This window comes from Ambystoma mexicanum, chromosome 5p, assembly GCF_040938575.1.
Source record: "Ambystoma mexicanum isolate Mex_15411 chromosome 5p, UKY_AmexF1_1, whole genome shotgun sequence".
In the NCBI taxonomy this organism is placed as follows: Eukaryota; Metazoa; Chordata; class Amphibia; order Caudata; family Ambystomatidae; genus Ambystoma; species Ambystoma mexicanum.
The window spans coordinates 54909171-54933117 of NC_090930.1; the positions used below are offsets into that span (position 1 = coordinate 54909171).

General features: G+C 47.9%; 1 protein-coding gene across 1 annotated transcript in view; it reads left to right on the top strand.

Annotated features, from left to right (window-relative positions):
• The window catches only part of TEX11 (testis expressed 11), a 3096519-nt gene that overhangs the window by 206353 nt on the left and 2866219 nt on the right, over positions 1-23947 (top strand). The gene's annotated exons all lie outside the window — the stretch shown is intronic.

The window sequence follows — 23947 nt, forward strand, 5'->3', positions numbered from 1 at the left end:
ATGGAGCTTCGATCATATGCATCAAGTTAAGCTCCAATTTATGTACATTTTCTTTGGATTTATTTGTGGAAGAGAATATAGTGCTTCGACCAGATACGCCGTTCACATAAAACAATGAAACCCGGAGCGATCCTGTTTCCAAGTGCCTTAAAATTAGGATTTGCTGACTGGGGTCAAAAGCATCTACTGGGTATCAGGCATAATCTGTTAAGCAGGAGCTACCACTGTTCATAGTGCACAGCAAATCTAACTTTCCATAAGAAGCAAACTCTAACCTTTTGTCAATTTTATATTATCCAATGTGCTTAAAATGTCCCCTAGGTGTCTTTTTATACTCCTTTATACACATTCGCAAACCTCCACAGTTAATCTCACATATTGAAGTTTCAAAGGCACCACTTTTCCCAGGAATCAAAAGAACCTCCTGGTAGCTCTTGGTTTCAAGGTACCCAGGCTCCACTTGAGTATTACCAGCAGCTAAATAGCTCCCAGCTCCTGGCAATTTCGAACCCTGCATTGTAATATGCATTAAAAGGTAATCTGTTGTGCATAGGAAATGGGAACAAGGAACAGGAGAGGAAACATTAGCAGTGTAGATTTTGCACCTCATCATGAATTTAGCTGTAATCTGGTGGTAAATCTGCAGAATTAACACCAAACTCTTACCGTTTACCTCACTTTATTATGAAGGTGGTGTAAATTCCCATTTTGGACTCTATATGATTGCATGGATATTTTTTACAGATTTACATGAGTGGTAATACCACACGGTAAATCCACTGATTTTTGGAGGTAAAGTGGAGGATTTAACTCCAGCAAAATGATATGATGAGTATATAATACCAATGCAAAAGCAATTGCTTTATATGGAGCCGACATATGGGGCATTGACACCTGCACTATTTAGCACTATTTAGCAAATAGTTGTAAATAAATGTTTCCAGCCCCATTATCACTACCGTACTCTGTTATTCATTTAGAACTTGGTCAGATGATTATTGAAGATGAGTTTTGTCTCTGACATGAAACATAGACTAACAGTAGAAATAGGGGTGTACACCCATTATTAAATCATCAAGGCTTATGCGACAATTATTTATGGATTGCATGGTTAATGACAGTAAGATCAATCCTGAATGAAGGTAACCATGCTCAAAGCTTTGTAAATCTTATCTCACTTACAAAGACAATACACAGTAATCAGTTATGTAGTATCCCAATTTGTCCAGCATCAGGCCTCAGTAGAACAGTCTACATTTAGTATCTTGATTTACTGCAGTATTATGAATACCAATAACAGTCCTGCAGAGTGTCTCTCTTGGGTACCTTCTAGTTCAAGCAGATATTTACTGGTGAGACTGAGATTTAATATGTTTCTAGTGAAAGGGGCATCAGGGCCCTGGACACAATTTCAAATATTTGATTAACTCTTCCCTTGTTGCCACAATGAAGTGTTGCATTTTCTTCTGTTTTGCCACACATATTTGTTATTCGTTAGGGTCTGCAAGAGAATTATTTATAATGCTACTAACTGTGAAGCTATAGATTTGGTTCGGAGAAATATAAAGATTTTAGGATTTCATGCATTTCATGCATTTCATCTTATAACTGTTGGTTTTATGTATTTCATTTGTTTATGTACTGTGATCAATTGGTAATACTTTCCAAATAAAGTTAGTTAGTGATTGATTGAGTTAATTCTCGCAGTGCCTCCAGGGAGCACTGTGACTGTAGAGGCCATGGACCTGTGAGAAAACCTGAGATTATTTCCAATAGCACCCCACACAGGGGCCAGACGTTGCTGAGTAGCAAAAGTGGAACTGTCGGAAAAAAACAATAAAGTTGAAGAAAGAGGGCAGTGAGGGCAGGTTTCCAGGTTCATTGTTTACGGCCAACACCTTTGCAATGGACTTGTTATTGTAGCTTGCGCCATCTCAAGCGGTAATCAACTACTGACTGGCTTTCAGGGGAAACAAAATCAGAAACAGCAATGTCAGATGAGCAAGTACACTGGTGTGTGGTTGAGCAGGCTTCAGGAAGGGCATGTGAAAGTCATGATGCATCTGCCAATGCTTGTCGAGTTGCAGTTTGGCAGCTATCAAGAAATCGAGTTTCAAGATCTTAAAGATACAAGAAAACTGGGTTAAGGTGATCTATTTTCCTTTAAAAAGATGCAATCAATCAAAAAATGTTGTGTTGTCTGAAGTGCTCCTGTTTGATATGATATATGATATTTTATTTCTATTGCACTCGTACACAAGTGTTTCAGAGTGCGACAAGGCAAGGGAGGGGAACAGGGGAGAACAAAACAACATTGTTACTAGACCCAGTGACATTGAGAACGCGTAAGTGCATGGGAGAGGAGGAGGGGAAAAGTGCATGGAAGGGTGGAGAAGTGGAAAGTGCAGAGCAAAGGAGAAAAAGATAAATAATAATTAATAAATAAATAATAAAGGCAACAAACCGTGGTAGCGCAGGAAGAAAAAAAAGGGGGGCTGTATGGGGAAAGATACAGACCCCAGTGCAAGGGGTGGCCCAGAGGGAGTGAGGGTGGGTGGCAGGGTGAGCAGGTATCTGAGCCCAGAGGACAGAGGGTGGCCAGGTGCACTGGGCCAAGAGAGAACAGATCAGCGGGGAAGAGGGGAAGTGAAGGCAGAAGCAAAGAGGATGGTCTTGAGGTGCTTCCAGAACCAGAGATGGTTTTCCTCAAGTTTCAGAGTGGCAGGGAGGCTATTCCAGAGGGAGGGCCCAGCTAAGGACAGAGATCTACCCCAGCTCATTTCTTTGAAAAACGACTGACCCTGAAGGAGTTCGAGGTAGAGGAGCGAAGAGCACGAAAGGGGAGGTATTTGCAGAGGGGTAGCTGAAGTTATTTGGGACCCAGGCCCCAGAAAGCCTTGTGGACAATGCAGAGGGTTTTGAATTTAATCCTTGCATCCACTGGGAGCCAATGGAGAGATTTCAGAGCTGGAGAGATACGATCCCAGGGCTTGAGGCCAAGGACAATTCTTGCAGTCCTGTTCTGGATTAGTTGCAGAGGGCGGAGAGTAGAGGCAGGTAGTGTTACGCCTCGGCAGGCCTGCAAGAAGGTTGTTGCCCTCCGTAGGGGTATGCTTCGTTGTGCAAACCCATTCTATACCCACTGGCAGCTGCCCTGGAGAATAGTGGCTTCAGCTCTCTCCGTGGCAATTTTGAACTACAATTCCCATGATTCCGCCTCTCTTTGCCAGCTCAGAGGCGATGACACGTGTGCCTCGTTTCCGTCCGAGTCCGCCTCCTCCTTCGCGATTTAAATCTCGGAACCGGGCTGAACGCTGCTTCTGATTAATGTTGCAAAATCGCCATTAAGAAGTTTCACCTTCTATTTTCCTACCCTTCTTGCTATCGTGTACCGAACCTTGTTTACTTCGCTGCATTCCGATTGCCTGCTCCCTTCAGTCTCCTACCTTCGCCCGTGTATCAGAACCTTTTTTTTCATCCACGGACTGTCTTGCCTGGTGTTTGGAATATTCTACTCAATTGTGTACCGGACCCTGCTATTGTTCCATGGATTGAACTTGTCTCCTGTTTTTGACACCCGTATGCGCATTAAATTGTGTGCCTTTTTGGATTCCTTGGTTGTCATTGCTCCTGCTGGTTGTCGGAGTACAGGTTTCCCCGGTGTTTTGGTGCAGCATATTGACACTGGGGACTTCCCATCTGTGCACTGTGCGCCGGTAGCCGGTAGCGCTGCTTGAGACCACTGCACCAGTAAGATCTTTCCATCGTATTCTGTGTTTACCACTTGCTGCCAAGCACACCTTCTGTGTTCACTCAACCTTGCCGCCAAAATAACCATCTGCTTCACTCCACCACTTGTTGCTAAGGAACTCATCTACTGTTAACCACCTCTTGCTGCAATTAGACTTTATTTGGATTGCTTCAATAGTGCACAGGGACGCTCTGCTGATAGTGCACCGACCCGACACTAGTGCGCCCCTCGTTCTGCCAGGGCATAGCTTCCCTAACTAACCTTCCTGTTTGTTATTTTGCCCTTCCGTTGTCAATTTCTCCTTGGATGTTACAGACCCAACAGTTCACTAATGGTAAGGGGTTGAGCAGGATGGTATGGTTGACCGTGTCAAAGGCAGAGGCGAGATCGAGGAGGATGAGGACAGAGGGAATGTTAGAGTCAAGGTTGGAGAGCAGATCTTCACGGATGTTCAGGGGAGCAGTTTCCATGCTTTGGCAGCTCTGAAGCCAGACTGGTGGTCATGGAGACAGCCAGAATTGGAGTGAAGGTTAACCTGAGGGATGGCCAACTTTTCCAGCAGTTTGGCCAGAAAGGAGTAATGGAAATTGGGCTATAGTTAGCCGGACAAGAGGGATCAGCTGTGGGTTTCTTGAGTAGAGGAGGCACAAGGGAGTGCTTAAGAGGGGAGGGTAAGAATCTTGAGGCAAAGGAATGATTGTAAAAATCAGCAAGTGCCGGAGTGAGGGTGTCAATGTGGTCCTTGATGGTTTTAGAGGAACAGGGATGAACCTGTTTAGACGAGGCTTTCTTAGATCGGACTTGTCTGGAAACCTCATCAGTGGAGAAAAGAGGAAAGGACGAGAAGGAGGGTAGGGGGTTAGCTTAAGGAGCAAGCACAGACAGAAGGGTAGAGGAAGGGGAGGGGTGGATAGGGTGGACAGGATGTCCTGGGTTTTTGAGATAAAAGTGAGAGGCCAGGGCATTGCAAAGAGCCTGGGTGGCAACAGGAGGGGTAGAGACTGCAGCAGGGTTGGCTAGCTCCTTGCAGATTTTAAAGAGTTCGGCCGAGTTGTTAGATGCCACAGAGACGCAAGCTTGAACGTGGACTCTCTTCTTGGGTAGGACAGAAAGTCGGTAATGCCTTTGGAGCAGGCGACAGGCCAGTTTGCCAGAGGATGAACAAGAAGCCCTCCATTTCCTCTCAGCCGCCCCACACTTACGTTTAAGTGTAGCTAGGTCAGAGTCATACCAGGAATTGCACTTGGTTTGGACTTCAAACGGATCCTCATGACAGAGGCAAGAGCATCAAGAGTATCAGAAATTGAACAGTTGAGCAGAGACAGGGCTGTGTCAGGATGTGAGACAGCCAGAGGGGGAGGGGGGAGAGAAGGTGGCGGCGAAAGCCTCAACTGACACATGCTTCATGGGCTGGATGTCCGAGAAGGTAGGTGGCAGTGTTGGGGTAGGCTTCACCTGGGGGGAAGAGAGGGAGAGATGAGAGGAGAGGAGGGAGTGATCGCTCCAGGAGGGAGGAGAGGGATGGAGAGGGGGAGGTCAGAGGAGATCAAGACATCGAGTGTGTGCCATGCAGAGTGAGTCAGGTCAGAGGGGAGGATGGACAGGGAGAGCGAGTCACAGAGGTCACAGAAGAGTACAGACGAGGAACAAGGAGAGTCTAAATGAATATTGAGTTCACCAAGCAGGAAGAGTTGAGTGGTAGAGGCCAGGAGGGAGGAGGAGAGGTCCGTCCACTCAGAGAGAAAAGAGGTGATTTGACCAGGAGGCCGGTAGATGGTAGCCACACTAAGAGAATGTGTAGGAGAGAGAGAGAGCCTACAGCCAAGGCATTCAAAAGAGGAGTAGGTTAGGTTTGAGTGGGAATGACAGAGGCAGGAATCCACTCAGGAAAGATCAATCAGTTTCTTTGCACATATTGTATAGACCAGTCTCCTTATTTTGGGGGTTAAATCTTATCTTGCGTATCCCTCCCGTTAACAATAAACCTTTTTTTTAACTGTTTTTATTATTATAATATGGCACACAAGAGTCAAAACTCAAAGCTCCAACCAGAGCACAGCGCCTTTCAATCCCACCCCCCACACACCCTAACTCCTTCCATTGTTCATGCGCAACGAAAAACGAATGATATAACCGTTATAAATCAATGATAACGGTACACCATGCGAATGATCAGTGCCACTTGAGTTTCCGATCCTCATATTGGAGCGACCATCTGGGTCCTCCCTTAGTTACTCAACCAAAATACAAGGGTCCTGAACACCCCATGTTGCAGGGGGACGGGCAGTTAGTTGCTCCCTCCAACAGGCAATGTTCACCGGAGGATTCATTATGAGGGGTGACATTGGAGAGACTCAGTGGGCTATCAGAGCCTTGCGAGGGCGCGCATGTGGCCCGCTCTTCAGTCATATGACTCCTAAAAGCAACCCACGAGTCCTACAGTGTGGTGGGGTTGTTAACGTGAACTGCGTTTCTCTTTGTTCACAGTTTGACATGACATTGAGCCATTGTTGGAAAGCAGGGGGCCTGCTTCCTCCCCATGCCTGTGCAATGAGCGATCTAGCAACCACGGAGGCCACACCCACTAGCCGTTTCCCACTACCGGTTCCCTCCTCCACTATGGCGAGTAGCCAGACTTCGGGGGATAGTGGTATATTTATGTCAACCATTTTGGACGTGATTTCAGCTATCCTTGTCCATAGGGGCTGAATCAGGGGGCATCCCCAGGTTACATGAAGGGAATCAGCTTCAGACTAGTTGCATCTTTTATTTTTTTTATTTTTTTTTTTTTATTTGTAATATCTAGTTTCTTACAAACTTTTATTACAACTTTTATTATCAACTTTCCTCGTCTGTCTCTTCATTTCACATTTGTGAATTGTCAAAGTTCGAAGATCCATTCAGTTTACCGTTTTCTCCAGAAAGTTTATTACTGCACAAGTCAGGTGAACTGAATTCCCGCTTAAAATTCGCAACCACAATTCATCCATACTGTCAGTAAGTGGAGCGAACTTAAACAGGTGTAGAGTTCTTAGGTCTTTAAGCAAATGACATTCGGTCAGTATATGTTTTGTCGTTTCCAGATGATTCGCACAGAACCTACAGAGAGGATCCTTTACATTATCAATGTGCCGAACAAAACATGATTGCCTGGTCTTGTAAATGTTTGTTCTTAGGCACAGAAAACCATCTCTGTGATAACGAGATGGGAATTTACTCAAATATTTCGGCAGTTGGTCCAGCTTGTTCGAAGTCAGCCCCAAATCCAAAGCAGTCTTTAATTCATGATATTTTTCCAAGTTGTCAATCAATAGCCATTGCCTCAGTTTTTTTTTGGCATTTTGAGGACGTTCTAGTAGCATCTCCATGGTGACATTTGCGGCTTGCATATTTGTTTTTACTTTTTCAGACCACAGTTCCTGCAAGGTTTCCATGTTTGGGTTTTTTGTGAGCTAAACAGTTTAAATGCCGGTTCTGGCTTTTCAATTGACATCTTTCGCAACAAAGCCATCGATTTCCAAATGACTGCTCCATACATAGGCTCCAAACCCAATACATGACGGATCACTGTCACTGATAAGTATTTAGGCAGTCTTAGCGCACGTCGCCAAAACAGACCTTCAAATTTTGACCAGATCTTGTAGTCTATGTTCCAGCCTGATTCGGCTCCAAACGTTATTGCTGGTAACACCTTTTGTAAGTAGAAGGTTCGTACTGGAATCAAGGAAAATTTCCCATATTGTGAGTGAATTCTAGCTTCTTGTAGAGCTAGTATTTTGATTCTTTTTTCAAGTTCAGTCACCCAACTCCGTTCTCTTATTGACGTGCTGAAGGATATACCTAGATAGCGGATCACATTCACTACCTCAATCGGGACGTTGTTTATTGTCCACTTGAAGTTCTTATTTCTGGGACCCTCGACGGGGCCGAGCTTCAGTATCTTTGTTTTTTCCACGTTGATCTTCAGGTCATTTTCCACCATATATATGTTCAGCGTATTTAATAACCTCTGTAAGCCTATTTGCGTTTTGTCGATCAATACAAGATCGTCTGCATAGATCAGACAATTTACAGGATTGCCGTTGACTTTGGGAGGGAAGCAATGAGTTTTTTCTAGCGTTCCAGACACATCCGCGATGTATAGTTTGAAAAGAACCGCTGCCAGTGGGCAGCCTTGCTTCACTCCCTTGTTTGTTGCAATCGGTTCAGAGAGGTCGCCATTTTCATTTAGCCTAATTCTTATAGAGGTTAAATCATGCAGGGCCTTTATGGGATTTAGTATGGTATCTGGGCAGTTCCATTTCTTCAGCTTTCCCCAGAGCTTTGCCCGATTTATTCCATCAAAAGCTTGTTGCATGTCTATAAATGCGAGAAACAGTTTTTCTTTTCTTCGCAGGGTTTCTAGTTTCAGGAGGTTTAGTATGGAAAGATTGTTTTCAGTTCCCACTCCCTTGGTGAAACCGGTTTGCCTTACATCGTTTAGCTCAAATTGAAGGGCCCAAGCTGAGATTTTTTTCTGTAAGAAGGCTGCAAATACTTTTCCAATGGTATCTAGTAAGGCAATTGGTCGGTAATTAGCAGGGACGTCCCTGTTGCCTTTCTTATAAATTGGGACTATTATTGCCTCGGACCAGGATGATGGAATTTTCTTAGATTTTGCTATTATCACAAACAATTCGGCTATGAACTTGGCCCATTCATGAGGATGTTGTTTTAGCATTATGTTTGTAATGCCATATGGGCCAGCCGCTCTAGAGTTTTTAGGTTTTGCTATGACACAGATTATGTTATCCACTGTCTCTATTGTATCCCAGCCCAAGTCAACAGAGTTGTTTTCTTCCTCCGTCGAACAGCCATGGGATGAGAATACTTTCTGGAAGTGACTCACCCATGCCGCCTCGGGTACTCCATTTGCCCTGGTTATGGCTTGGTTTAGGTGGTCTTGATTTAGAATTTTCCAAATATCTCTGGTGTTATGTGTTCTTATCAAGGAAAGCATCGCCTTGCCATGTTCTTGATCTCGCTGGTGTGCGAAGGCTATTAACCAGTTTCGGTATCTTTGTTTACGTTGTTTGATTATACTTGCATTGTTGGTGCCAAATCTGGATCGCAGATCTTTTAGGTCTTTCCTCAATTTCTAATTTTCATTATTTAAGCTGGTGCTCCACGTGTGTTTGTGATTAGATACTGGAGGAGGATTTCTTGATGTGTGCGTATTCATATTTAGAAGGATTGCTGGATAATTTATGAACTCTGAGCTTTCTTTGTTTTCTGACTGAAAAACAGAAGTTAGTTGCCGGATCTGATTTGTATTCATCCTAAGTCTGTTACGGCCAGAGTTCACTTCTAATTGAGTGCAGGACGTCCCACTCAAGCGCTTACACCGAGGTTGCCAGGACATTTTCAAGGGGTAGTGATCACTGTTATTGGTCGGTGTTATCTGCAGGTTGGTGATTTTGTGCATCACGTTGTTCGAAACCCAAATGTAGTCTAGTGTTTTCTTTAATCCCATATTTAACCACGTGATTTGTGGCGGAGAATCGCCAGGCACGTTTCCGTTGACCATGGTGCAAATTCTGGATTCCATTGCCTCAGTCCATCGGGCTCTTCTAGAGGTATCCCTGAAGTCTTCGTGGCAGCGAAGAAGGCTTTTCTGTTGGTTTCCGATGAACCAAGTTGTATTTAAGTCACCGCACACGATTATCCAGAGGTTTTGGAGGCTCCTCAGATTTTTGTCGATTATTGTTGTTATTGATTGAATGAATGCCCCTGTCGAGATCTTTACAGGGTTCCAGTATACGTTGAGTAGTAATAAATGTTGAGATGTGTGATGCTCATTTTCAGCTCCACTTGTTTTTCTTTCAAGTAGGGTTGACTGGACATATCCGTTTGGGTTTGTTGAATCCACCACTTCCCAGCTTGTTCCTATTTTTATCAGCGTCAATAGCCCCGAGAATGGGCAACCTCTTTTGTTCTTACTTGCAGGGTTTATCAATATTTGATATCCGTCATTTACAGGAGGTTGACGCATCCAAGTTTCCTGCAGGCATATTACGAAATTATCTGAAAGGTCCACTGGGAAGTTGTTGTATAAGTGGCTGGAGCCTCTGGTGTTCCACGAAATCAGAGTGTTGATGGCTTCCAATCCATCGTTGTCTAGTTATTGTTTTTTTCCAGATTGTTGTGTGGTCCTTTTGCTCATGGCAGAAGTCGAGTTTGAGTTCAAGTGCCTACGAATCTGGTCACGCCGGTGACTCAGAGAGCTCTTTGACTCTCACCTATCAATACCTTCTGCTCCATTCAGTCTCGTCGGCTCGAGATATTCCAAGATCTCGAAACCAAGGCATAAAATCTCATCTTTTGCGCCCATCAGTGACCTTCTAACTGCTTGGGAGTTGACGTGTAACAGTACGCAGTCAACCCGTTCTTCTGAGATATATTCAACAATTTGAATGTCATCAGAGGTAATTGTCCTTAGTAGAGGTACTGAGTGCAACAGGCGCATTACGTTGCCACGATTCAGATTTACATCGATGTCGTCAGCCAACACATTTGTCAATTTAATTTTTTTTGATGATGTATGATGTTGCCCAGAAGTGGAGGTCTTCTGTGTTGAATCTCCAATTTTTTGTTTTTGAGCAGCGGTACACTTTGGATTTAATACAGTAACTAGCTTTCCCCTGCTGTTGCAGGGATTAACCATTTTTCCGCCATCTGTTTGGTTATCGAACTTCGCAAAAGCTGGGGCACGATTCGCACCCATTTTTGCGGGGTGGCGTAATTGAATCGGTTTTGCTTGGGATCTGTTTTAATGGCTTAGAGTGTGTGGTTCCTGAGAATTCATTCTATCAGTGGAGTGGTTGTCGTAGGAAGCGCTACTGCATTCTTCACTTACATCATGTGAGTAAGTGGACAAGTTGCAGAGTTCTTCGAGACCCTCGATCGTCGAGTCGCTGCTAGAGTCTGAAACGATTCTCCTCCGCTTGTTTGGATTCGTTCTTGTTGGTTTAGGTGCTTGTGTTGTCAGAGATGAGTCATTGAGTATTTTTAACTTTTCTTTTCCGTTGTCATTCTCTTTTGTTGGCTCCAAGACGGGAAATAACAGTTGTTTATTTGTCGATTTCCCTAAAGGTTTTTCTCGGGAAAATACCTTCGAGATGGAGGGAGTTGTTAGGTTTCTTATAAATTTCCTTGAATTTGGTGTTTGCTTTGTAATAACTGTATTTTTTGTCTTTTCTTTCTTTTTTATGTTGGGCACTGCTTGCTACCCCTCCTTGCCCTTCATCTTGGATGCAACTTGGATTCTTTCCAATTTGGAGGTTTTTTGCACCTCCATAAAAGATTCCGAATGACGCCCTTGAAGTTGAACAGCTTGGTGCCGCTGCAGGCAACTCCCAGATACTGGGGGGGACTGATCTTTTTAGGCCATCAAATGCTTGCTTCTCCTCTTTCGATTGTGGGGCCTCTACTACGTGTGATCGAGATTTCTCATGGTTAACAGTTTTTATTTCACTTTCTTTCATTTTTGTGGCCTTTGTTGCGCCTTCGTCAGAGTGTGCCTGATGGAATATACTGACTTGTGCGCTAACTAGGCCATTGTTTCCGGTTAGTGTTGATTGTGATGCAGCCGGGTCACCAAGACTTTTGTCTAGACGACTGCCACTTCCTGGGTTAGCCAGGTTTGGAGTTCGTCAGCTCATCCATTTGGATCCTGGCTTCATTTGAATTTTTTTCAATTAGCCGAAGTATTTTTTTGAATCCATCTTCCATCTCAGTGTATTCGTTTGTTCTTTTTTGTTGCTGATAATTCAGATTGAGTTCCATCAATGATATCTTTTCAGCTAGATGTCCAACTATCGCTCCATTGTTGTGTATCGTTTCATTCACACTTTCATATAATTTTATGAAAGGTATTAGGGCCTGCGAAGTCGCCGCTAAAACGTTATTATGAATCTGTATTGCCGCAGCAACAGATAGATTAGATTTGGCTTCCCTAGGACTTGTCGCCTTGTCCTTACAATGACAGTTGGAAATCACAGTGTTCAGCTTGTCGGGGCAAAAGTTGCTTTCCACGGCATGTCTCTACAGATTCAACTGTGTGTGCATTTAGGGGAGTGGAGCAATTTGGGGTATTGTCTCTGCCTTTGTTTATCAAGGACTTTGGTCGGGATGTCACTCCTCTCAGTTTTTCGGCTCGCCCATCTCCGAAATCGTGACACCGATGAGATCCGGGGACTCCCATCTCGGCGAGCTAACAGCTTCGTTCTCATTTTGCTCCTGATGGGTTCTTTTTTGTTGGAGGTTCGCGTTTCCTGATTCCGGAGCACTGAATTGCTCAGAAGTCGACATTATTCTATTATTGTGACTATTTCCGTATTTATCTTTGGAGTAACTTTCTGCTAGCTTCGCCTTCATAGATTCGAAGTCGGCTTGCAGACTCAGAGTAAGTCTGGCCTCCCGTCCGGGTAAGTCGATTTCATTGTTGTTCGATCTCAACAAAGGAGTGGATTGTGCAATGCCTGTTCGCATATTCTCTTTGTTGAAGGACACTAATTTGTCAATATTTGTTGGGTCCAAATTCGACGTTATATCGCTCACCAGTTGATTAATGATTGGATGGCTCGTCTGGGTCAGAGGAAGTGATTCTGTATGGTCAACAGATTGGTCTAGAGCCGGTTTCCGAAAATGAAATCTTAACGTTTTGGTGTTTTTTTGAGTGCGCACGCAGTCCGAAGCTTGGCGTCCGTCACCTCAAATGGGGAAAAGAAGGAATCTTCTCCTTCCTCATTGTTCCCATCAGGTGGGCCACATGATTGTAAGATTCTTCTTGAAGCGTCAAAATTCATTTTGCATGCAGGCTGAAAGGCTGTTTCTCCCTTTAAGCAATCCTTGTGTTGTGTGTTTAGATGAATATATTCGTGCTTGTTCAGAGTGTTTTCGGTGGTTTCCGCACTGCGCAGATCGCATGGGACATCTAGACGAGCAATCCGCTCTCGCTCATTTGCTTCATTGCCGGGAAGTTTTGTCTCTGCTTTTCCCGTTATTCCAGCAACATCTAGAGCTGGGCTAGCCTCGTCATTAGGCACTGCTGGCTGGATGCTATCATTAGCAGGGAACCGTCCATTCGGTTCGTTTTCGAAGGATAACCGTGAGACTGGAGGCACTATTGAGAGCAGAGGGGGAATGAGGGGGGACTCGAGAGTGTCAGATGTCGATGGAACTTGGGACGCCGGACCTTGTGAATAAGGGCTCGGCGAGCCGGGCTCATTCCCCACATTCCCCACTCCCAAGTCACAGATCTTGTGATCAACCCCTGGGTCGACCGTCGGAAAGGTTTTGTCTACTTCGGCGTTCGTCGAAGTCAGAGGCATTTCGCTCCCAGGACAACACAGTGTTTTTTTCACTTTAAGGCGAATTAAGGACCGAGTGTCCATGATCAGAAGTCTTACCTGCAGCTGACTGCGACTCAGCGCGAAGCACCGCTACTAAAATAATTGGATATCACTGATGCTTTCTCCCGGTCCGTCGAGCTACAAGGAGAAGCTGTCCCAGCTAGCTGTGGTCGTGATCCGAAACTGTACAGCCTTTTGGTCTGTAGGCTTCAGCTGTCCTAGATGTGTGGGGAGTTTTGTGGCACTCCCACCGAGCACCAAAGCCGCCAAACAGCCTAACAGCCACAATCCAGCCCTTCTGTCCTCAGGGCTTACGCCGCAAGGGCGTGATGGGTGTGTCTATGAGGGCAGGGGAACGTCACGTGATCACAGTATGGCGAAAACAAAGGCCAGTGTATTTTCAAGCTTAAAGCCCCAGGCGTCCTTTTCACCTGTTCACTTTAAACGCTGTTGATGCGTGTAGGTATGTAAAGTTGGTGCTCTTTACACACTGCAGCACAGTCAGTCCTCTCCTTCTGCAGTACACAAAATAGAAGCACTTTAGGGAACGCCGCCACAGCCTAACAGCCACAATCCAGCTCTTCTGTCCTCAGGGCTTACGCCGCAAGGGCGTGATGGGTGTGTCTATGAGGGCAGGGTAACGTCACGTGATCACAGTATGGCGAAAACAACGGCCAGTGTATTTTCACGCTTAAAGCCCCAGGCGTCCTTTGCACCTGTTCACTTTAAACGCTGTTGATGCGTGTAGGTATGTAAAGTTGGTGCTCTTTACAGACTGCAGCACAGTCAGTCCTCTCCTTCTGCAGTACACAAAATAGAAGCACTTTAGGGAACGCCGCCACAGCCTAACAGCCACAATCCAGCCCTTCTGTCCTCAGGGCTTACCTGCATCTTTTACAGTTTGGGGGTCTGAGTGGATAGATCTTATTCAACCGAAGAGGGGAATAATATACTTGGTGTAGGTATTTAAAATGTATCTGACGGAATCTGTTGTTAACGAATATGGATTGGACTGTGCGCATGTACAATTCCATTGCCCGTCTGTCAGCGAGTGTCCCAGAGTGCTCTCCCAGCAAGGTTTTTCATTGATGCCTGGATGTCTTCTAAATTAACTTTGATTGTGCTTAATTGTAAGGGATGAATGGTCAGCTCCAGTTTGATATTGTCATACAATGTTGAAAAGGAACGCTCATATTTCAGGGGCAGTTAGCTTAACTTACTCATCCAATTCTCTCTGAGTATGGTGAATGCCGTGCTCTGGTGACAATACTCCAATTACAATATCTTTTGAAGAAAAAAGAGTAGTACTATTTTGATGTTCACCGAGAAAGGAGGGCAGAGGATCCATATTGATAGGAACATTCAGATACACCATTCTGCCCACATCCTCATCTAATTGTACTGCTTTTTATACCCCTTGTAAATCCAAGGCCATTGAACTCTGAACACTAATGAAGTGTTATCGATCTCCATTACAAAACCTGTTTTTTGCCGCTTGTCTCAAATCAGTACTTGTGGACGGGCCCTCATTCCCATTGATGATCTTAGTAAAATCTTCATTTTCTTTTGGAAGTTAATTAACTTGAAGGTTATTGAAGAGGCATCCACCCTCTCTGTTCTCAACGGGGTGCAGCAGGCTTTCTTTGGGTGTTTTTTTTTTAACTTTTCTTTATTGGCAAGGAACAGTAACCGGTGCATTACACATTACATCGACAACTCATGTTACATAATCTAGAGTGTGAATAACATTGCAAAGCATTAACAATAAACCATATATATTCGCAATAGCGCATCGAGACCACCAAGGCTGCTCATAGTTCAGCTTGCACAGCTACATGTTCTGGTGATGGGGGAGAAGATAGGAGCTCTAGGTCAGCCCTACTGTTCAGATAGATACAGAACTCTGTCCACACGTTCTTGGGGTGAGCACTCACAGGCAGTGTGTTGATATAGTCCTCCTCACACATCTGTGTCCAGGTAAGAGCCTTTAACCACATTTCTAGTGAGGGGGGGGATCGTCGCTTCCAGCACTGCAGAATGCATCTCTTAGCCACCATAGCTCCCACATTCAAGAATTTAGCGACATGCCTTGCCTCAGTCCCCTCCCACAGCCCGAACAATACAGCTAGGGGGTCAGGGTCAATCCGGAACCCCACCATTTCTGAGAGGGCCTCAAGCCCAGCCTTCCAGAATGGAGCCAGGGCCCCACAGAACCAGAACATATGGGCGTGGTCCGCATTGTTGGATCTGCATCTCTGGCAGGCATGAGGCTGATCACGTGCAAATTTCCCAACCACATGGGGAGTATAATACAGGCGATTAAGTAGCTTATATTGCATACATCTATATCTAGAATTGAGGGAGACCCTGCGTGTGTGAATACACATTTTTGCCCACATGTCGTCAGCGATGTCCAACAACCCAGCTCATGGCTCCAAGCATCCCGGATCTTGTGGGATGGTTCTACAACTCGTGCCATCAGCATTTTATACAGGGCAGACACCATGCCCCTACCCCCTGCAGAATTAGCAATGTAGCAGATCTCAGGGGACTCAGGGGGTTCGTCCGAGTATGAAGGCCACATGTCTTGGACTGCCGCTCTGAGTCTGAAGTATTGCAGTAACTCCATAGATGACTTGGAGTGACCTGACCTCCATGTCTGCGGGGTGATGAATTTCCCTTCAGGGAACAAGTCAGTCAGATATCCCAGTCCAGCCAGTGCCGCATGAGGGGTTTATCCTGTGTAGGGGCAAGGCCCGGGAATGACCATAAGGGTAACCATTTATAGTACAGGGGGGTGTTCAGCGTGGGATTGCAGAATCTGTTTCCATGCCCTGATTGTGGTGGCCACTGGATCAGCCGGGGCGTCCGACTGGTACGCGTGAACGAGGATTAGGGACATGACATTCACCTCCTCAGTCGCAAGGATTTCTAGTTTAACATGAGGGGGTGGGTCCTGGTGTTTATACCAGTGTGTTGCATGGTGGGCTTGTGCGGCTATCCATTATTGGGTTAGATCTGGTGCGTTATAGACCCCCCTCTCGTAGGGTAATGTCATATGCTGCAACCTTCTGCGCACGGCACCAGAATGCCACAGGAATCGGGCACACTCAGCATGCAAGTCTGTGAAATAGTGCTTCGCGGCCCAGATTGGGACGTTGGCGAATATGTACAGAAGCTTTGGAACTATAATCATTTTGATTAGCGACAGTCTCCCTGAAAGGGACAGGGGGAGGTTACACCACCTCTTCATTCTGGCTACAGCGTATTGCGCGGCAGCCAAATAATTGTCGGCCAGCAAGGAGGGTCCCGACAGGGATACCTGGACCCCTAGGTACCTGATGCCCTCCGGGGCCCACCTGAGCGGGAATTCGCATGTCGGTTGGGGAGTTTCAGGTGTGAGGGGGAAAATGTCTGACTTGGTGTAATTTATGGTGAAGCCCGAGAATGTACCTATTTTGATTATTTCGCAGATGATTGGGTCAAGATGGACCGAGGGGTCCCTGATGTACAGAAGTATGTTGTCCGCATAGCGTGAAATGATTTCGGGCGTGTCACGCAGGCGTATCCCCTTGCGGGTATGTTTGTCTCTCACACTATCCGCCATGGGCTCGATAGCCATCGCGAACAGTAGGGGGGAGAATGGGCACCCCTGGCATGTCCCTCTATGGAGGGCGAAGGAAGCTGACAGATGAGAGTTAACCAGGACTCTGGCCATGGGGTTGGTATAAAGCAGTTTAATGTAGGAGAGCATGCGTGGGCCGATCCCCATCTTCTCAAGTACCGCCCATAGGTATTGCCATGAAACCATATCAAACGCCTTTTGGGCATCAAGTGTCACAGCAACCGCGTTAGCTTTAGGGTCTATTCTAGAGATGACATTGAACAATCGCCGATTATTTAAGGCAGTGGAGCGGGCGGGGACAAAGCCACTTTGATCCGGGTGAATCAAATATGTCATGATGGGGAGGAACCTGTTCGCAATGATCTTGTCGATATTTTGGTGTCAGTATTCATGAGGGAAAGAGGTCTGTAGGAGCCGCACTCATCGGGAGGCTTGCCCGGTTTAGGGAGCACGGTAATAATGGCCTCATGCAGGGACTGGGGAGAGTGGCAAGGCGCAGCGACTCAGTCCAACCATGAAGGCGCGGGGCCAGTAGAGCAACGTGCTCTTGATAAAATTCGGCAGTTAGGCCATCCGGGCCGGGAGCCTTTCCCTTAGGGAAGGCCGAGATGACTGCATCACGAGTTATCTCGTCGAGGGTGATGGGTGTGTCTAATTGCTCTTTAGTGGCTTGGGATATAAAGGACATGGTAATACGGTCAAGGAGCAGATCCAGGTCCTGCGGGCTATGCTCGCACTGCGGGGCGTAGAGGGCAGCATAGAATTCTGCAAAGGTCTCAAGAATGGGTTGGTCAGACCAATGTCGCTCTCTGTTCTTGTCAATAATACTATCAATCCGGGTTCTGCCCCCCTCAATCCGGGCCAGTCCGGCCAAAGTTCTACCAGGTCTCTCCCCCTCACCATACTTTCGAGCCGCTATGGGTCGGGCGTAGTATCTTATCTCCCTGAGGGCATGGATCTCAAAGGTTTCCAGTTCTGTCCGTACCTGCGCCAACTTGGGTGGGGAAGGGGCAGAAGCGTATTCACGCTCTAGTGCCTTGAGTTTGGCCTCAGAGTGTCTTAAGGAGTTCCTAATGTCTTTCAGGACTCCAGCTTCCTTAGAGATACACATCCCTCTGATGAACACCTTAAATGCCTCCCACCTGACCCCGTCAGTTGTGTCGTGGCGTTTATTGTTATCAAAAAACGAAGTGATATCTGCAAGGATTTCGGCCTTGAAAACTATGTCATGTAATGCTTCAGACTTAAAGCGCCAATTGGAGTGGCGAGGGAGGGCAGGCTGTAGAGATATGTCCAGTGTCACTGGTGAGTGGTCGGAAAGCGTGCACGGCAGTATCTGCATGCAGAGAGTTTTCCCCATAAACCCAGCCGATAGGAGGAAGAGATCAATTCTAGAGTGACTGTCGTGTGCAGAAGAGTAAAAGGAATATTCTCTAGCCTGTGGGTTAAGCGCTCTCCAGGCGTCGACTAGGCCAGCAGGGACCATGTGGGCATGGAGCCGGCGAGCGGCTCTGGATATCGTCCTGGGTGCAGCGCCCGATCTATCCAGAGTCTAATATGAATTTCATACCCCCCCCCCAGATGATCGGGACCCCGACATACCTCTGGAGCAGGGCGTTGATGTCATCGAAAAAATCAGGACCATCTATGCTCGGGGCATATGTGTTAACCAAAAGGCACTCTGTGTTAGCAAGCAGACAATGGGAGGATCACATACCTACCCTCACGATCTATGTGGCTAGTGCGTAGGGAGAATTCCACTGATTTGTGAATTAAGGTGAGGACACCTCTGGACTGAGAGGAATATGCCGTGTAATATTTGTTGGGGCCCCATGCTGGTGCCAGGGAGGACGAAAGGTGCACAAGGGCTTGGGTTTCTTGCAAGAGGAGTATTTTAACCCCATGCCTCTGAGCGTACGCCGTTATCCTGCGGGCCTTCGTAAAGTTGCTGAGCCCTCGAATATTCCATGACATTAGTCTAATAGCCATTTTTCAGTTTTTAGGGGGCATCCCAGCACCGTGTGGCCTTGTTTGTTGGACATGAGTTGGTTATCAATGCAATGGTGCGCAACTCTGCACTCCAAGCCACTGCTTCCTTGCCATTTTTACTATAACAACCCGTAACTGTACTCCCCCTCACTGCTCCCCTAAACTTAGCAGTGCACAAAGACCCACCCAGAAACCTGATGCAAGCGTGCCAAACCCAACAGGGCGCCGCCCGCATATACGCCCAACTGGGGCGCAACCAGTGATCATAACCTGCCAAACTCAGCATTGGAGCTGCAGCGGGGGTCACTGCTGCCGTGGACCCGTCTTAAATGAGTGATTGGTGCGATGCACCGTGAATTGTACAGCGGTATCAATTAATACAGTTTCTGGGAGATATTACAACAAGTTACAACTAGGAGAGGATACACATGATGCAGAATCCATAAGTTCACCAAGTTCACCAAGGCAGATACAGATGTCAAGTGTATTGGTGGTATACAAGGAGACCCACCTACTACGGTCAGGAAGAGTTTCCTCAGCCATCATCCACAGGCTCGCCCGCAGGGCCAGGAAGCGGAATGTGGGATTCAATTAATTTCACCGCCTCCTCCGGTACTATGAAAAAATATAGCTCATTGCGATGGGTGAGTTTCAGCCGTGCCGGGAACAACATGGCATATTCAACTTTCCTCTCTCTGAGCAGCTTTTTCACGCCGTTGAACTGCCTGCGCTCCATTTGCACATTAACGGAGAAGTCAGGGAAGATTCGGATAGTTTGAGACTCCAATTTCAGCTCCCCCTTTTCCCGGGTCAAGCGTAGGATGTGATCTCTATCCCTAAAACTTAGAACCTTAGCAATGATCGGCCTGGGGAAATCGCCCGGCTTGGGACAGGGGGCCAGTGCGCGATGAGCGCGTTCGATCGTGAAGAACAGGGAGAGTTGTGGATTACCCAAGAGGTCTTTTAGGAGATTTTCAACAGCTAGTTCCATCTTGCCTTGAAGGGCCGTCTCCGGGACCCCCACAATGCAGATATTGTTCCTGCGGGATCTGGACTCTAAGTCGTCACACTTCGCCTTGACTTGTTTCATATCACGCACCAGGTCAGAGACAGTGTTCTGGAGAGTGTGCACCTCATCCTCATTGGCCCTGATTCTGGTCTCGGCCTCCACCAGCCTGGCGCCGTGCTGATCTAGTTTGGTTCGCATAGAGGCCACACTGGCATTAATATCATCAAGTTTCTCGTGGAATGAAGCAAAATTCTTCGCCATGGTTTCCATTAGAGTGGTGAGGTCCGGTTGAGGGGAACATGAAGGTGCATCTGGGTCGTCCTGAGGCAAGGCAGCCCCCCCTGCTCCTGTCTAGGAAGTGTTTTAGCATATTTGTCCATTGCCCCTGCCTTGTTGCCCCCGCGTGATTTGTTAGACATATTTGGGGACACACTGAAGCCCCGTAGGGCAGTCTTTGCAAGATGTTGGCCCGGGAGCTTTGGGGTTCTGAAGTATAACAGTATCAGAAAGGGAAGGGGGATCTCAACCTCCCATCAAGCAGGAGACCAACCGCAATATAGGGATAAGGATGAGCTGTATATTAGGTAGCAGCGTTCCAGGGCACTGCTGCCTCCGTACAAGGCCGTTCAGTGCGTCCACCAATCCAATGTCGCAGTGTGACCAAGGCGGGAATTTATCCGGCGAGAAGCGCCGCAGGGCCAGTGGGGCCTCAAGTCACTAGTGTCAGCAGTGATGGGCAGCGCAATCCGAGGCCGCTTGTGAAGGGTTCTGGTGGTTGGATGCGCAGTCCAGGGAAGCCGCAGAGGCGCCCAGGCAGTAGATCAAATAGAAAAAAATGGTAGCCCACAGGAGAGGAGCAGCACCACCCCGGACCGCCAGGGGGGCTGTACAGTCACGTTCACGTTGATGTTTAAGGGCCTATAGGCTCGGGGCCGCTTAATATATGAAGGGTCTGCGGTGCCCGTAGAATTGGTTTATATGCTGATTATGGGCGTAGTAATCCCTTCAAGGGTACAGTGCGTAGCAGCCCCAGACCCCCAGCCTCTCACCTAAAGATGTAGCATCCAGGTCCCTGTATTCGCAAAGGTCACAGCCGACCCCAGCTGCCCAGGCGTCAAAACATGGAGTATGCAGGCGGGTCGTGGTTCGGGCAGTATTCAGACCAGCACTGCGGCCCCTACCCGAGAGGGGCAGCCGGGGGGAAGGGCATAGATGTGGGGGCCACGTCACCCCCGGGGCAGCAGGACCTCCAAGCAGCCTCCGCAGGGGCAGACAATCCGGCAGGGAGATCGCCAGGTGAATCTGGCTCGATGTCTACAGTACAGGGGGCCGCTCCAGCAGCCCCCGCGGTGTGGTGGCAGTAGATCCGGCGGTCGCAGGAGGCAATGCCGTCGTTACAGCGGCGCCCCTCCAGAGGCGGGCTGGAGAGGATGGGCCACACGGGCCAGCGGCAGGTCCCGGCGCACCCCGCCACAAGGAGAACGGGACCGGGGAAGAGGCGCCGGCCCAGAGACGCACAGAGGACGGGTCGCGCAGCGGGCCAGGCAGAAAGGAGATTGGGCCCGTCGCTCCAGATGGCAGCACACAACGCTGCTGGGCGACGGAAGCAGGCTGCAGACCAGTGAGAGACGGCAGACCGCGGGCTCAGCAGGACACAAGGGGCAGGGCCCACAGCAGTCACACGCGGCTCAGCAGTTGTCGGGTGCCCGGCTCTGAAGGAGAAAGGGCCTCCTACAGCACCGGAGTTCCGATTTTCACCCGGACACGGATCTGTGTGCTGGCCTGATATTAGCCAACACAATGCGCTCGTTCCCAGCGCTGGATGATGCAGGGAACCGCTGATTCAGGCGGATATTCAGCCGTCGGATCACGGAGCTGAAAAGCTAGGCAGCCATCATGCCGGCTGCTCAACAGCGCCCCTTTGGGTGGTTTTTATTCTGCAATTTCCCTGATACTGCAGCTTCCCCAGCCCCAGACTCCTGAGTTATCATCTCTTTAGAGGGACACCGCCCCACAATTGGAGAGCTCCCTGATGTAATCCACCAAGTCTAACTGCACACTTTGTGCCTTTTTCAAGCCACACTTTTTACTTAGAACCAACAATAGATCATTTAAGTCGCATTGTAACTCTTCTGTCTGGATTATAGCAGGTACTGTGCCAGGTACTAAGAGACCAAGGTTTGCTGTTCAAACACCCCCCGCCCCCAAGAATTAGCCTCCATTAGTAGCTCTGCCTGTGTTGCAGGAGCGTTATTAGGACCTCGTCTTAACGGGGTGATATTAGCCTCAGATTTAATTGTGGCTTCTGTGTAGAAGTATGAGCCGGACACAGTGGTGATATATTTTTGGCAATATACTTTTATTAACACGAAAAGGTTGGATAAAGGCCTCTCTATCTCTAAATACTATGAGGGGTGTAGCTGCCTCAAAGTTAACTAATGAAAATCTCAGGACGTCTGAAAGTAAAAAGTCTCTCACCGTTGTGTCAAAAACCTACTTCTGGGGGTGTGGCCTGGCTGGAGGCTGATGACGGTGTGACCCGTTAGCTCTGCAGCCCTGTAAACTGAAATAAACTGATAAATGCCTTACCTCGAGCAGTGTGACAGCTGAGAGATCATGGAATAAGGTGCTGAACCCGTCAAGTGTCCGATTCACGAGTATTGGGAGCAGAGGAGTCGTGACAAGCCCTGGAATCGGCGTGCATCTGGAGCCCATGCTGGGAGCCCGTGAATCTGGAAAATGGCAGCTCTTCATTAGCGCACAGCAGAGCGTCGGGAACTGAGGCAGGCGCATGCAATGCAGGAATTGGTTCGAAGTCGGCGTTGCCCGACGGGGCTGATTTTGTTACCCCACAGCAGAGGACAGTTAGCCTGGAGACGAGTTACCTAGTGGGGTCCTGGCCAGGCCACGGGGTGACAACTTTGGAGCACGGCTGAGTGCTGGGTCCAGCACCAGGAGGCTGCCAGGGGCTCTCGGCATCTCTTCCGGCATCCCGTCTCCCTCTGGTGAGCATCGGAGAGCAGCACTGAACGCGGCCGCTCCCGACAGTGGGAGACCGTCTGGTCAACAAGCTCCGTGTTGGGTGTGAGCTGCAGGCCTGGGTTTGCAGGCAGTGCCCCCTGGGCGGGGTATGCACATGCAGGGGAGTGTGGCGCCCCCATCAGAGCAGCATAGGCTCTCCTGAACAGCCTGCGCTCCAGCGGGGCTCATAACACAGAGCCAGCAGTGAATGAGCAGTAGAAGCTTTGGCTTTGGCTCTTTCATTCCACCAGGAACGGCAGGCACATCTTCGCGGGGGCCTTTTGGTAGAAGCACAGTGCAATCTGAGAGTCTGAGAACTGACTGTGAGCAGCATTGCTCTATCGGCCTTGGGTTGCTGGCAAGATGGAGAGACCTAAGGGGAGGAACGGGAGAGTGGGTGAGCAGATTCTGCAGACAAGCATAGAGTTGGCTGAATATATTTTGCCCCTCATTAATGGAGTTGGCGGTCAGGAGCGAGCCTTGTATTGGGACATGAAGACTGGGTGACTTGTATGTCCCTGCACCTGGATACAGTTAATCTAGCAGCGATTTAGCCTTGCCTCTCAGTTTTGGCACCTCAGCCGCTCATATGCAGGAGGGTTAGCGGCTGCAAGGCAAGTGTGGCAAAGAAGGGTGAAGCCGGGGTAATTCAAGAGTTGGCTCCAAATGATTGCATCTAATTGATGTTGGGGCTGCCTGCCGCCATTGGGGGAGGTGCTTATTCTTGCCTAGGTGCTTCTGTCCGCACCCTGTAGTGCGCCTTGACCTAGCGGCTCGACACCTGTCCTGGCGAATGGGGATGCTGAATCTTGCCTGGGGTCTTTGAAACGTGGAGTACACAAGTCTACCGCATATTGCGGTGTGTTAGCAATAGAGGAGTCGGATCAGAGTGGATTCCCAGACATCCAGGGTATTCACTTATGCGCTGGATGAAATCTGCGAAGACCAAAGAGAAGTGAATGACTACCATCAAGGACATGTTCCAACAACCCAAGCAGGTCCCTAATCAGTCGCCCGCAGGGAATAAAGAAACGCAACCAGCCACGAAGGGGGATATTCTCTGCCTATTTCAGTCTATACTGAAGGAAATGGCGACAACAGTGATGGAATTGAAATTCTCCTTTCAGGAGTTGTCGCGTACTGTACAGCAGAATAAATCC